The 16,252-nt window shown below is 37.3% G+C and overlaps 1 pseudogene; it reads right to left on the bottom strand.

Moving 5' to 3' along the window:
• Nucleotides 1-4,650: 4,650 nt before the first annotated feature.
• LOC120241897 lies at nt 4,651-5,056 on the bottom strand (annotated as a pseudogene).
• Nucleotides 5,057-16,252: the final 11,196 nt, after the last annotated feature.

Genomic DNA, 16,252 nt, shown 5'->3' on the forward strand with positions numbered 1-16,252 from the left:
ATAAAAAGCATGAATAGGGTATAAGAATCCAGCAAGGCTTATGACTGTACCCCTAGGGTTTGCATGTAAAAAGGTCAGGTTTGTAGCTACGAACTCTAGATTCTGTCAGGCTGTTGGAGTGACGGTATCCTGCCTCTGGAAACCTGCCATTAAACTACAATGAGCTTTTCATGCAATGTTAATGGGTAAAGCATCTGAAAGGAAAGAAAATAGAGGCTTTCTCCAGTTTACAGAAGTCATATGAATTGTTTTTTTGATACTTGCTTTGCTAATAAAATTTTAGTTAATAAATATCTATCTTTTGGTCCAAGACTTGCTTTTAGCATAACCTGCTGTAAGGACATCGCCTACTGTATCCACTTCAAACTTCTTTGGTGGCCACCATAATCTACACAAGACCCCAAGGATTTTGATATGGTCATTAGGTCAGTTTGCAATAGCTGGCATTCTCATTTTTTATTTTCCTCCTTCCTTAGACTGTAAATTCCTTATCTGGTTTATACACTGGCACCTAGCACAGAGACTTCTATAGTAAATGTGTGGAAATAATTCGGTCCGTGTTGTAAATCAGTTGGCTGAGCTCTCCAGCTGCTTTTCTCCTCTTTTCCGATATTCCTCCTGAAAGTAATCAAAGAAGCAGAACCTACAGAAGCTTCCCAGAGTCCAACAGAAAACTTCAGTGGGTTCTGACAGGAAGATGGACTCCTTGCAGGCTGAGTTAAGAATTTTATTCTTGGGTACTTGGGAAACGTGTATTGTGCCACATTTTACCCAAACTTCTTTTCAGGAGTGTCAGGACTGGTGGTAGACCGGACAGATAAAACAAGTGGAAACAGAATAAATGCAATGATGAAAAAAGAGTGGTGTAAAATCAAACAGCCTAGCTAAACTCTGGTCCCCTATTCACTGGTATGACTGTGGGCAAGCTGGTGCCTCAGTTTCCTCATCAAAACAGCAATGGCTTATAAGTTTGCTGGGAAGATTAAAGGAAATAATAATACATGTGAACTACTTAGAAAAGAGCCTTCCAGACCTGAGGTAAGCCCTAGGTGATAATTAGCATTTCTTACCACTATCATTATTTACACCCAGTAACAAAAGAGTTGTGAATGAAGTGTTCAATACCAGGTGTTTATTTCTCAAAGCAAGTGTTTTCCAACTAGGAAGAGCATTGAATTATATGGAATGCCTGTTAAATATTTGGATTTCCGACCCCTGCCCCTGGAGACTGATTCACAAAATCTTTGATCTCTAGAGAGTCCCCATCGGGTGATCCTTATGATAAGCCAAGATGGGGAAACACTGCTTTAAATGAGTAAAAAAAATGAATTTCTAAGGACCTGCAATCATCTAGTTTAACGTTGTCTTCTGATTAAGAAACCTGCCTAAGGAAGTCTTTGGTGCCTCAGGGCACCTTTTGGTGGTTAAAAGCTAATTTTCTTTCTTAAAGCAGTAAGACTATGGACTTTGGGCTCCTAAACATTTGAATTTGGACCTGTTACTGAAGAAAGACCTCCTTTCTCAACTCTTATTGCCGTATCTGTAAAATGTAAACAATGACAATCCCTTCCCTTGTGGGGATTCTTGTAAGATTAAATGAGATAATCTACCTATATGTAAAACACAGTTCCTGTACAGAGCAAAGTCTCAGTAATTAATGATAAATCATAACTGGGATTAGTCAGGGGCACCTGTCTAGTTTAGTCGGAAGAGCATGGGGGCGCCTGGGTGGCTCAGTCAGTTAAGCATCTGACTTCAGCTTGGTCCATGATCTCAGGGGCTCGTGGGTTAAAGACCCACATAAGCTCTGTGCCTATAGCTAGAAGCCCGCTTCGGATTCTGTGTTTCCCTCTCTCCTCTGCTCCTCCCCCACGCAAAATAAATAAAACATTAAAAAAAAAGAGCATGTGACTCTTGATCTCAGGGTCATGAGTTTGAGACCCATGTTGGGTGTAGAAATTACTAACAAAAAATAAATAAAAAGTAAGTAATAGTAATTAGGATCAGTCGTAATCAGGCTTCTTCCATTATGGTTGAGTAGCTCCTACTGAGCTTCGCCTTCCTGCTGATAACTATATGTTCTGGACAAAACAGGAAAAACAGTAATTTAAAGGCACTGGAGAGTGAACAAACGCAGGCAGATTCTCAAGAGGAATTGAAACTTTTAAAAAGGGAAGCACATGGATAAATTACCCATTTTTAAATAATACTTATTTTATGGGCAGGCGAAAGCTGGCACCAACCTATCACTAAAACTCTAAAGAAAATTCTCAATTTTTCTGTCCTAAACAACTAGAGGACAGTGTTGGGGACAGCCACAGATATTGACAAGTGTAAGGAAAATCCCAGAGATTTTGAAAGGGAGGTCAAGTTCTATTATAAACTCTGCCTAAACCTCTGTCAGCCCATGCATGCAACGGGCAATCTCCAGCTAAAGATTAAAGAACCCAGCTAACCTTTAAGGTGTTGTCCAGGAGGCAGTGTTTTTTTTTTGTTTTTTTTTTTTTAACGTTTTATTTATTTCTAGGAGAGAGAGAGAGAGAGAGAGAGACAGCATGAGCAGGGGAAGGTCAGAGAGAGAGGGAGTCACAGACTCTGAGACAGGCTCCAGGCTCTGAGCTGGCAGTCGGCACAGAGCCCGACGCGGGGCTCGAACCCACGAACCGCGAGATCATGACCTAAGCGAAAGTCGGACGCTTTACTGACTAAGCCACCCAGGCGCCCCAGGAGGCAGTGTTTTCAGTTTGAGTGTAACCAAATAATTGCTTGCTAAACCAGAAAATCTACACTCCTCAGAGGAATATAAAAGAATTCAGTACTAAAACATAATATTCACAATGTCAAGGATACAATCCCAAATAACTTGAAATTAAAAGAATCAGAAAACTATGATGTATTCTCAAGAAAAAAGACAAACTGACATGAGCAGGATTTTGAATTAGCAAAAAACATTTTTAAAAATGTATTTATTTGAGAGAGAGCACACACATGCACATGAGCAGGAAGAGGAGCAGAGAGAGAGAAGAGAGGGAGAGAATCCCAACAAGCTCCGTGCTGTCACCATGGAGCCCCATGCAGGGCTCAGACTCACAAACCATGAGATCATGACCTGAGCCGAAATCAAGTGGGACACTTAACCAACTGAGCTACTCAGGTGCCTCATAATTAGCAAAGACTTTAAAGTAACCGTTTAACTATGCTGAAGAACATAAAAAATAATACACTTACAATGAATGAAAATAAGGGAAATCTCAGCTGACATAATGAAGAATCATTTGTATAATCTAGAATTGAAAAATACAATATGCGAAATTTTAAAAAAATTACTGAATGAACTTAATAGAATATAGATAACAGAGGAAAATCAGTATGTTTAAAGATAGATTAATAAGTTATCCAATCTAGATAACAGAAAAAATGAAAAACTTGAATAGAGACTCAGGGACATATGGAATGATATTAAAAGACCTAATGTGTAAAATTGGAGTCTTGGAAGAAGAGGAGGGATGGAATAACTCTTAATTCTAACTCTCATCTGAGTGAACAGAGATGGGTAAACATATAGGAGGAAGCATGGAGAAATTTACCAGAACTTTGCTCCATGGGAAGAAACTCTTAGATGTCTTACTGTATTATCTGTTAAAACACTTTAAACTTTCGAAGCACAAAAGCATTTCCTATTTGAAGTGATTTTTTTTTTTTAATGTTTTATTTCTAGGATAGAGAGAGAGACAGCGTGAGCAGGGGAGGGTCAGAGAGAGAGGGAGTCACAGACTCCGAAACAGGCTCCAGGCTCTGAGCTGGCAGTCAGCACAGAGCCCGACGCGGGGCTCGAACCCACGAACCGCGAGATCATGACCTAAGCGAAAGTTGGATGCTTAACCGACTAAGCCACCCAGGCGCCCCTGAAGTGATTTTTTTTAAAGCTCTCTCTCTCTCTTTCTTCTTCCCTCCTTCCCTTGTTTCCTTTCCTCCCTCCCTGCGTACCTTCTCCTCCTCCATCCTCTCTCTTCCTGTCAAAAAATGTTTATTGAATCCCTACTGTATTTTCTGAAGAATAAAAGCTTTATTGAGTTCCTATTGCAAGCCCTCCACTAGGGAGTACCTATAAAGCTCTTTCGTTGTTGTTGTTGTTGTTAAGGCTCAATACTCCTGGGGTTGAACTAGGGGAGTGTGCTTCAGCAGTATTTTTCTCTTGCTTGATAGGCCTAGTTGAGTTGTGAAGGTTGGAGGCAAAGGACCACCACTGGAGATTCACCCAAGCACCAGATTCTCTCTACAACTTCCATATGCTCAGAACTGCAATAGAGATGGGGCTTCATGGCATCATGTATGTAGACAATGTAGATGATGTTGTGGTTTTTTTATAAGACTTCTAGGAGGTTTGCTGTTGTCATAGCATCCACTCTATCGTATTCGGTCTATTGTTACCAGAAGCTTTCTTTCCTGTTTTCCTTACTGTCTAGAAATACATCCCTTAAACTTCTCTACTGGGTAACTGGAGTGTTTTCTGTTTTGTTTTAGCCATGCAACATTGTCTTTTATGGGTTTTAAAATTATGTATCGGTTTTTAAAATTTTCTCAATCACTTCATCAACAGGCAAAAATAAGTATACTGCTTAACATATCAGAACTTGCAAATATTGAACCCTATCTACAGAAGGCAAAATAATCCCTAAAACCCAGAGGCCAGTTCATCTGCTGACCTCCAAAAACATGGAGATGAACATGACAGACAGACTGTCCCCCATCTAAACCTTCATTCACCACCATTTGATAACCCTTCTTGAGTCTCAGATCACCAGCACATTTCTTGCCAACAATCAATCATTAAACGTCCACGAAAACTTTCATCATCTTCTGTTGCAGAAATGGATGTGTCTTTCGTGGGTATCAACAGAAAATGTGTTGGTGCTTGAGGGAAAATGTCATGGCAAGCAAGACACTGGTCATCTTCAGAAATTATTTTGGCTGGGATTTCCTTGCAAATGATCTCCCCAAGGACTGTGTTGCTACCTGACTTGCTGGCCTGAGCCTTTGCAATCTCATCTATCATTTCGGCCTCTCTTCCGTGCAGCTGCCCCAGGGACTGGTGTGTTTTCTTTTTAATGAACTTAACACTGCTGTAAAATTTTAGTTACTCTAAGGAGCCTGCCCCACAAAGTCTAAGGGTTTTTTTTAAAATTCAAGTATAATTAACGTAGAATGTTAAATTAGTTTTGGGCGTAAACATAATAATCCAACAATTCTATACATTTCTCAGTATTCATCAAAATAAGTGTACTCTTATTCCCTTTTATCTAGTTCACGTATGCCCTCACTCACCTCCCCTCTGGCAACAACCGGATTGCTCTCTGTACTTCAGTGTCTGTGTTTTTTCCTTGTCTTTTTCTTTGTTCCTTTGTTTTCTTTCTTCACATATGAATGAAATCATATGGTATTTGTCTTTCTCTGTCTGACTTATTTCACTTAGTACTATGCCCTCTAGGCCCATCCATGTTGTTGCAAATGGCAAGATGTCATTCTTTTTTTATGTCTGAGTAATGTTCCACTGAATGAATGTGTGCGCACATGCGCGGGCACACACACACACACACACACACACCTGTTCTTTATCCATTCATCTACTGATGGACACTTGGATTGCTTGTCTTGGCTACTATAAATAATTCTGTAATAAGCATATGAATGCATATATCAAGTTAGTATTTTCTTTTTCTTTAGGTAAATACCCAGTAGTTGAATACTGGATCATATGGTAAATCTATCTTTAATTTTTTGAGGATCCTCTATACTATTTTCCACAGTGGCTGCACCAGTGTACATTCCCACCAAGAGTGCATAAGCGCTTCTTTCTCTGCATCTTTGCCAACACCTGTTATTTCTTGTCTTTTTAATATTAGTGATTCTTATTTGTTTGAGGTGATATTTCATTGTGGTTTTGATTTGCATTTCCCTGATGATTAGTGATGTTGAACATGTTTTTCACGTATCTGTTGGCCAGCTGTATATATTCTTTGGAAAAATGTCTATTCAGGTCTTCTTATCTTTAAATAAGATTATGTTTGTGTGTGTGTGTGTGTGTGTGTGTGTGCGCGCGCGCGCGTGTTGAGTCATATAAGTTCTTTATGCATTTTGCATATTAGCCGCTTACTGGATACATCATTTGCAAATATCTTCGCCCACTCAGTAAGTTGTCTTTTTGTTTTGTTGATGGTTTCCTTTGCTGTGTGAAAGCTTTTTATTTTGGTGTAGTCCCAATAGTTTAATTTTGCTTTTGTTTCCCTTGCCAGAGGAGACATATCTAGAAAAATGTTTTTATGACCCATGTCAGAGAAATTACTTTCTATATCTTCTTCTAGGAATTTTATGGCTTCCGGTCTCACATTTAGGTCTTAATCCTGACTATTTTTGTGTATGGTGTATGGAAATGGTCCAGTTTCATTGTTTTACAGGTAGCTGTCCAGTTTCCCAACATCATTTGTTGAAGAGACTGTCTTTCCCCCATTGGATATTCTTAGCTTCTTTGTCATAAATTAATTTACCATAAAAGTGTTGGTTTATTTCTGAACTCTATTCTGTTCCATTGATCTATGGGTCCATTTGTGTTCAATACCATACTATTTTGATTACTAGAGCTTTGTAGTATTTCTTGAAATCTAGGATTGCACTGCCACCAGCTCTGTTCTTCTTTCTCAAGATTGCTTTGGCTATTTAAGGTCTTTTGTGATTCCATGCAATTTTAGGATTATTCAGACTTGAAAAATGTTGGTATTTTAATAGTGATTGAATTAAATATGTAAATTGCTTTAGGGAGTATGGACATTTTGACAATATTAACTCTTCTAATCCATGAGCATGAAATATCTTTCCATTTGTGTCATCCTCACTTTCACTAATATTTTATAGCTTTCAGAGTACAGATTTTTCACCCCTTTGGTTAAGTTTATATCTAAGTATTTTATTCATTTTGGTGCAATTGTAAATGAGATTGTTTTCTTAATTTCCCTCTCACTATTTTGTTATTAGTGTATAGAAACAACATATTTCTGTATATTAATTTAGTATCCTGCAACTTCACTGAATTTATTTATCAGCTCTAGTAGTTTTTTGGTGGAGTTCTTAGAGTTTTCTGTGTATAGTATATGCCATCTGCAAATAGTGACAATTCTATTTCTATCAATCAGGATGACTTTTATTTCTTTTTCTTATCTGAATGCTGTGAATAGAACTTTCAGGACTGTGTTGAAGAAAAGTGGCAAGAGTGGGGCATCTTTGCTTTGTCCCTGATCTAAAAGGAAAAGCTTTCAGGTTTTTTGCCATTGAATATGATGTTAGCTGTGGGCTTTTCCATATGTAGCCTTTATTATGTTGAGGTATGTTTCTTCTAAGCATACTTTGTTGGGAGTTTTTAATTATAAATGAATGCTGTACATTGTCAATGCTTTTCATGCATCTTTGAGATGATCATATGGTTTTTATGGTTTTCTCTTATTGATGTGATGTAACACATTAATTGATTTGAATATATTGAACCACCCTACCACTCCTGGAATAAATCCTACTTTATCACAGTGAATACCTTTTTTAATGTATTCTTGGATTCAGTTTGCTAATATTTTGTTTAGGAATTTTGTATCTATGTTTATCATAGATATTGACCTATAGTTTTCTTTTTTTGTAATGTCTTTAGTTTTGATATCATAGCAAATATAGCCTCGTAGAATGAATTTGGAAGCTTTTTTTTTCCTTTTTGTGAATAGCTTGAGAAAAATAAGTATGAATTCCTCTTTAAATTCTTGGTAGGATTCACCTGTGAGGCAGTTTGGTTTTCTGGGAGAGTTTTGATTAATGATTAAATTTCATTGTTAGTTATCAGCCTGGTTATAGGAATTTATTATTTATCTAGGTTGTCTAATTTGTTAACATATAATTTTTCATAATATACTTTTATAATCCTTTTTCCCCCTGTGGTGTCAGTTGTTATTTCGCCTTCATTTCTGTTTTTATTTATTAGTACTCTCTCTGTCTCTTTTTTATGAGTCTGGCTAACAGTTCATTAGTTTTGTTGATATTTTTAAAGAACCAGCTCCTGGTTAGATTGATCTTTCCTATTGTGTTATAAGCCTCTACTTCATTTATTTCTGCTTTAATCTTTATTAATTCCTTTCTTTTACCAGCTTTGGCTTTGTTTTTCTTTTTCTAGGTCCTTTAGGTGTAAAGTTAGGGTGTTTATTTAAGATTTTTCTTGCTTCTTGATGTAGACCTATATCGCTATTGCCTTACTTCTTAGAACTGTTTTTTCTGCATCACAAAGATTTTGGATCATTGTGTTTTTATTTTTATTTGTCTCCATGTATTTTTTATTTCCTCTTGATTTCTTGGTTGACCCATTCAATGTTTAGTAGCATGTTGTTTAGTCTCCATTTATTTGTGTTCTTTCCAGAATTTTCTTGTGATTGATTTTGATTTTCATACTCTTGTGGTCTTAAAAGATGCTTGATATTATTTCAATCATTTTGAATTTATTGCAATTTGTTTTGTGGCCTTACATATGATCTATTTTGGAGAATGTTCCACGTGCACTTAAAAAGAATGTGAATTCTTCTGTTTTTATATGGAATGTTTTTCATATATGTGTTAGGTTCTACTGGTCCAATATGTCATGCAAAGCCACTGTTTCCTTGTTGATTTTCTGTCTGATGTATTCACTGATGTGAGTGGTGTGTTAAATTTCCCTATATTATTGTATTACTTTCGATTACTTCCTTTACGTGCTTTCACGATGGGTGCATATTTACATTACAATTGTTATACTCTCCTGTAGGATTGTTTTTTTAATTATGATGTAGTAATCTTGTCTCTTATTACATACAATCTTTGTTTTAAAGTCTGTTTTGTGCAACATAAGTATTTCTACCTCAGCTTTCTTTTTGCTTCCATTTGCACTCTAAGTGTTTTTCCATCTCTACATTTTCAACCTGCATGTGTCTTTGGGTCGGAAATGAATCTCTTCTAGGCAGCATACTGATAGGTCTTACTTTTTATTCACTCAGTCACTTTTGTTTGTAGCATTTAGTCTATTTACATTCAAATTAATTATTGATAGGTATTCCTTATGGCTAATTTTTACTTATTATATGGTTCTTTTTGTTCTTTTCTGTTCTTCTCTGTTCTTTTCCCCTTGTGGTTTGAAGGCTTTCTTTAGTGTTCGGCTTAGATTACTTACTCTTTATTTTTTCCATATCAGTTACAGGCTTTTGATTTGTGGTTACCATTAGTTTCAGAAATAATGTCTTACACATACAGCAGTCTATATTAAGTTTATGGCTGCTTACGTTTGAACTTATTCTAAAAGCACTAAATTTTTATTCCCCCTCCAATTTTTATGATATGATGTCACACTTTACATCCTTTTAGTTTGTGAATCCTTAGATGATTTTTTTAAATGTTTAGTTTTGAGAAGGAGAGTGCAAGAAGGAGAGGTGGAGAGAGCTAGAGGGACAGAGGACCCAAAGTGGGCTCTGAGCTGACAGCAGAGAGCCCAGTGTAGGGATCAAACCCACAAGCCATGAGATCATGACCTGAACCAAAGTCAGATATTGATCCAAATAAGCCACCCATATACCCCTTGGCTGATTTTTATAGATATAATTGATATTACTGCTTTAACTTCTGTACTGGTGTTATAAGGATTAATCTACTACTTTTATTATGTTTGTATTTATCTGTGAAATTTTTTCCTTTCATAATTTTATTATTCCTCATTATATCCTCTTTTTTTCCACTTAAAGAATTCCCTTAAACATTTCTTGGAAGGTTAGTTTAGTGGTGATGAACTCCTTAAACTTTTGTCTGTCTGGGAAACTATTCATCTCTCCTCTTTCAAATGATAATTTTGCTGGATAGCATTTGCTTTCAGCACTTTGAATATATCCTGCCACTCCCTTCTAGACTAAAGTTTCTGCTGAATAATTAGCTGAGAGCCTTATGAGGTTTCCCTTGTATGTAACTGTTTTTTTTTCTTGCTTTTAAAATTCTCTTAACCAGTACATTTTTTTTTTCTTTTTTGCCATTTAAATTATTATACGGTGTGGTGTGGACCAGTCCCTGAGTTGACTTTGTTGTGGTGGGGCAGGGGGCTCTCTGAGCCCCCTGGATCTAGATGTCTATTTTCTTCCCCAAATTATAAGAGTTTTCAACTATTATTTCTTCAAATAAATGTTCTGCTCCCTATTCTCTCTTTTCCTTCTGGAATCCCAATACTGTGAATGTGACTGTGCTTAATGATGTTTCTGAGTCCCATTAATCTATTACCATTTTTTATTCTTTTTAAAATTTTTTTCTGTTCAGTTTGGTTGCTTGCCATTACACTGTCTTCCAGGTCACTGATTTGTTCTTTTGCCTCCTCTAATATGCTGTGCATTCCCTCTAGTGTAGTTTTTCTTTAAGTTATCTAGTTCTTCATCTCTGACTGCTTCTTTTTTATATTTTCAATTTCTTTGTTGAAGGTCTCACTGATATCCTCCACTCTTTTCTCAAGTCCAGTGAGAATCTTTGTGACCATTCCTTTGATTTCTGTATCAGGCATACTGCATATCTCTATTTCAGTTAGCTCTTTTGCTTGATTTTTTCTATTCTTTCATTTGTATATCTTTCCATGTTTTTTTTAATGTGTTAGGAAATTCAGCTACATCTCCTGATCTTGAAAGTAGTGGCCTCACATAGAAGAATCTTGTCATGGTCTATAGCACAATGTCTCCCGCTGACCAGAACCAGGTGCTTTAGAAGTGTCTCTATGTGGGTTGCAAACCCTACTGTTGTAGCTGAGCTATATTTGCCTTTATTTCCGTCAGCTGCAGTGGCTCACTTTTCCCGTTGTTGGCAGGGTTTGCGTCCTGTGCTGTTAATGGGTCAGTCTGGAACTGCCAGAGGCTTATATTTGGGTGGTATCAGCAGGCAGACAGATACCTGCCTTCAGCATTTGTTGAGGCTGCAGTAGCACCAACCAGCAGAGTGCTCTCTCTGCCTTGTCTCCTGAACGATTTTGCTGGTGGGCGGGACCAGCAGTCAGACAAGACGCCAGTCCCTGACCATCTGTTGGAGCTGCAGTGACCCCAAATTACATGGTTCTCTCCCTGTGCTGCCCACACAGAGGGTTTTGTTTTGGGGTGGGCCAGCAGTCAGATCACATGTCTGCTTCATCTATCTGCTGGGGCTACAGCCAAACTGGTGTATGTGGTTATCTTCTTCTCTCTCTATGGCAGGAGTCACTCTGGAGTGGCATGGGTCTCTGCTGGGGCTGCTTGCAGGGTGTGTCGGGACAGGAGCAACTTTTGAAAACTGCCTATTGAGTGGGGTGGGTTGGATTGGGCAGGTCTGCAGAAGAATGTAGGAGATCAGTGCACTGTGTTATCAAGGGAGTTGGAGAGTGTTCTTGCCATTGTCTGTCTACTGAGGGTGGTGTTAGTGGTCCTGTGGTGGCAGTGAGGATGTGGCACCTGCCAGCTCTTTTGTTCTTGAAGAAGTTTCCTAAAGATCTCTGCCCCTCCAAAGCATGCTTTGAGGTTAGTAAATGACTCTCATTCATATCCCGGGCAGTTTTCAAACTGCTGCTGCTATGCTGTATCTCAGCATGGCGTTTTGTTGTATTGTTTCTTTAAGAGAAAGAACTTCATTTCCTGTCACCCCCTAACTCTCCCAGAGCTAAGTGAACTAAGTTTTAAAGCACCCAGAGTTAAGACTTGCTGAATACAAAAACGTGCATAGTTAAGATCCTCTGGTTTTGAAAGCCAAATGCTATGGGAACTCATTTTCCCAGTGCAGGTCCTGAGTCGGGGGTGGCTGGCATGGGGTCTGTTCCTCTCCTTTGTGGTTAGTCTTACCAGGATTTTGGTTCCACATCCTGTCTCAGCCCTTCCTACCCTGTTCAGTGTGGCTTTCTCTTTATGAATAACACCGGAAAATCTGTTCTGTCAGTCTTTGGGTCATTTTTTTAGGTTAACTACTTTGATGTGGCTATTGTCTAGGCGTGTCCATGGAATGAGGTGAGCTTAGGATCCTCCTACTGGGCCATCTTTTCCAAGATCTTAAGCTTCTTATTTTGAGATCTAGGGTCCTTGTGACTTACAGGCTCATTTTAAGCTCACTAACTAATTTATACACCAGTGCATCCTGTTGCTTCATGTCTCCACTTTTCTCCTCCTCTTCCTTTTATTTGCTTGATAGAGACCTATCCCACAATAAAATAATAAAAAAAGCATTTTTAGGTATGACCTTGTTTGAGAGTCATCTGAGACCATCCTAGTGAAATTAATCATTACTTCATTCATTCTATCCTATTAAATCGAGTCTAAAACACACTATTTGCCTCTATGTTTTATTATTTCTCAAATCAGGATGACTTTGCCATTGCTAGTATTTTATGATCACTTGTTGTCAGGCAGCAGTCATAGAATGCTTGTTTTCTCATGCACATACTCAGAGTTAGTTGTGGTTTATGGACTTATGACTGAACAATTACAAACCCTCATTTTTAACAGACTATTTAAGGAAGGCTTTCAAAAAGGATCACAAGTCTTAATTGTTTGAAATCTTTTGTTGACAACTTCTATAAGGTGTAGAAATGGTCATCATCAAAATTTGCAGATACTTGCAGAAAGAGTAACAGCAATTTGAAAGAAAATCCAATACTGTGTTGAAGGACACAGACATTAAAAATTCTGACTCAAAACATGATATTAAAAAGATAAACTCTTGGGGCACCTTAGTGGCTCAGTTGGCTAAGCATCCGACTCTGGCTCAGGTCATGATCTCATGGTTTGCGGGTTTGAGCTCCACATCTGGTTCTCTGCTGGCAACTTGGAACCTGGAGGCTGCTTTGGATTCTGTGTCTCCCTCTCTCTCTGACCCTCCCCTGCTCACGCTCTCTCTCTCTCAAAAATAAATAAATGCTAAAGAAATAAAAAAAAATAAACTCTGAATTGGAAGAAGGTTTAGGAACACCTTACTTTATATTTTCCTTTTAATGTGTATACAATATAATAAAGCTCTACATCTAAACAAGTTTAAAAAGTTCTCTCAGTAAGTAAATATTCTAAGTGATAAGAAAGCATTGTGTCATAATTTGAGTGGCAGTAATTTTCCTTAATGATACATAAAATGGTGCATTTTATAATCTATTGTGTCTTAGATTTTATAAAATATAGTATTTTTATATATTTTGTTACTGCATCTTTACTTTAGTATTTCATCTATTTGTTTGAAATCTACTGAAATATATTAGCTATTAGCTCCTTAAAAGCCAAATGATGATGAAATGCCTGGGTAGCTCAGTCAGTTGAGCATCTGACTGGATTTTAGCTCAGGTCATGATATTAGGGTTGTGGGTCTGAGCCCCAAATCTGGCTCCATGCTGAGTATGGAGCCTGCTTAAGATTGTCTCCTTCTCCCTCTTTTTTTCCTCTGCCCTAATCCCCTGTGTGTGTGTGTGTGTGTGTGTGTGTGTGTGTGTAAAATCTTCCTGCATGAAGTACCATGTCTGGTGAATGGAAGACTTTTTATGACTATTTCTTAAACAATGTTGGTAAAGGGGACCAAGAGCTGACAGTCAGCATTAAAAAGATAAGATGGGTCAAAACTAGTCCTAGGTTAAGTGTGCGCTAGGCACAAAACCTCCTTGACTAACCCCTTCCATTCACTACTTAGATAACAAAGTTCTTTTTCTCTACTTCCAGAACACCTGACTCTAAGACAGGCTCTAGGAAGGGTCTAGAAGCCACTATGACAGAAGTGCAAATAGGAGAGGAGTTGAATCTTAGAAATTCAATGTGAGTGGCTATGCAGCCATGTGGTAGTGATAGATGATTAGCATCCAGAGTAGTCTGGGATCAGTGGGGAAGAAGGGCAATTGAAAGATACAGGTTTTATTTACATTTATGGTCTTTAAGCATTTTTTGTTTAATTGACCTCCCACACATTTTCAAATTGATCTCAAACATTCTTCATCACAAGTTTAAATCATTGCAAAGGATGGATTTTCTGGTACTTTGTAAATACTTACATTTAAATATGAAAGCTAATTCACTATTTTAAATGTATCCAATGGAATTCAAGCATCATAATAATTTAATATGTACTATCATCCAATTTAAATATACAGTAAAGCCTTAGATTGTGAATATCTTGCTCTACAAGTGTTTCACAGATGAGCAAACATTTCTAATAAATTCTAACTTGATAAACGAGTGATGTCTCGCAATACGAGTAGTGTGCGAGACCAAACATCACGTGATCAAAACTGAGCTGGTGGTGGTCCTCCTCCTCCTCCCTCTCTCTCTCTCTCTCTCTCTCTCTCTGTCTCTCTCGCTGTGGGATTATGGATGATTGTCAACGCAATGTCACATTTCCAAAAAATCCTCAAAAGGAGGTAAAAGCAAGGCGTCATTAGATAGGTTCCTTGTTAAAGTTGCATAAAAAGAAAAAGATTCCATTGAGCCAAGAAAGCAATGATTCAGTAAGTGACAGTGAAAGTTGTCCTACACAATAATCCTCCTCTGTCTTGTCTCCCTTACACCATCCACACAAGTTTTCAAAGGTATGTGCAAGTTAATTTGTATGTGTGTGTGTGTGTGTGTGTGTGTGTTTTATTTTATTATTTTGTATTATACTACAGTATTGTAATATTTTTATATGAATATTTTAGGGTTGTGGAATGAATCATCTGAGTTTCCATATTTCTTATGGGGAAATTCACTTTGATATACAAGTGCTTTGGATTATAAGCATGTTTCCAGAATGAATCATGCTTACAAACCAAGGTTTTACTATATATCATTAAGCTCTTTTTTAAATTTGGAAACTTACAATCTTTCCCTTGTCTTCTCGAACTTGTGTTTCCAATTTCAGGAAAGCATAGTATACCAAAAAGACTCTATCAGACTTAACAAATGACAAGTGTACCTAATATTTTAAAATTTAGGTACTCTGTTTGCCCAAATCCAACATATACTTAGAAAAGATGGGGGAAAATAAAGCCTATTTACACTATTTACACTTTTCTGGTATTACACATTTGATAAAATACTATTATCTTGTGGCTTAAATAGTTTTTCTACTTGAAAACTTAGAGTAGAAAATTTTGCTCCTTAATGATCAACACAGGATTATTAAGAAAGCAACAGCACATTGTCAAACCAATCAACCAAGTCAGGCTTATTTCATCTCAGGAGATGTCTGATTTCATTTTCTTAATCTAAAATTTAGATTGCAAACTGCAAAACCAGTAGAAAGAGATCTCATATACTCTTTGCCCAGTTTCCCCCAATGGTTGCATCTTACACATCAAAACCAGGAACCTGAGTTGGTACACTGTGTGTGTAGTCCCAGGTCATTGATTACATGTATATATCTATGTAACCATGACTGCAATCAAGATACAGAACTGTTCTATCACCACAAAGATCTTCCATATGCTACCCTTTTCCTCACTGCCATCCTTAACATTTCTGGCCTAAGTCTATTATTTTATTTTTTGTTTTTGTTTGATCCCTCTGTCTCTTATTCTCTTTTTTCTCCTGTCTCCCTGTGGGCTTCTTGATGTATTTTAGAATTCCATTTTGATATTTTTTTGTTGCTTACTCTAGATATTACATTATACATATATAAGTTATCACAATTTCCTGCTATTGACATTTGATCAGTTTGAGTGAATTATAAAAACTATACTTCTCATTTACTCCTTTACTCTTCCCCATTTGTAATATAATTGTCCTACATATTCCGTCTATGTATGCTGAGAACTACACCAGAGAATATTACAATTTTTGCTTCAGCCATCAAACACAATTTAGAGAACTCAGAACAGGAGGTCTATTGTATTTACTCATGTTTTTATTCTTCCCATTGTTCTTTCTTCTTTAATAATGTTTCAAAATTTCTTCTTTTAGCATTTCCATTATGTTTCAGGAAGTTCCTTTAAGCTATTCTTCTATGGTAGGTTTACTGGTGACAAATTCTTACTCTTCTTCCTTCAGAGAATGTCTTAATTTTAATTTTGTTTTTATTTTTTAGAGACAGAGTATGAATGGAGGAGAGGGAGAGAGACACAGAGAATCTGAAGTAGGTTCTATGCTCAGAGGGGAGCATCACATGGAACTCAATCCCACGACCCTGGGATCATGACCCAAGCCAAAATCAAGAGTTGGATGCTCAACTGACTGAGGCACCCAGGTGCCCTTAATTTTTATTTCAT

Source organism: Hyaena hyaena, unplaced genomic scaffold (assembly GCF_003009895.1).
Source record: "Hyaena hyaena isolate Hyena2069 unplaced genomic scaffold, ASM300989v1 scaffold_293, whole genome shotgun sequence".
In the NCBI taxonomy this organism is placed as follows: Eukaryota; Metazoa; Chordata; class Mammalia; order Carnivora; family Hyaenidae; genus Hyaena; species Hyaena hyaena.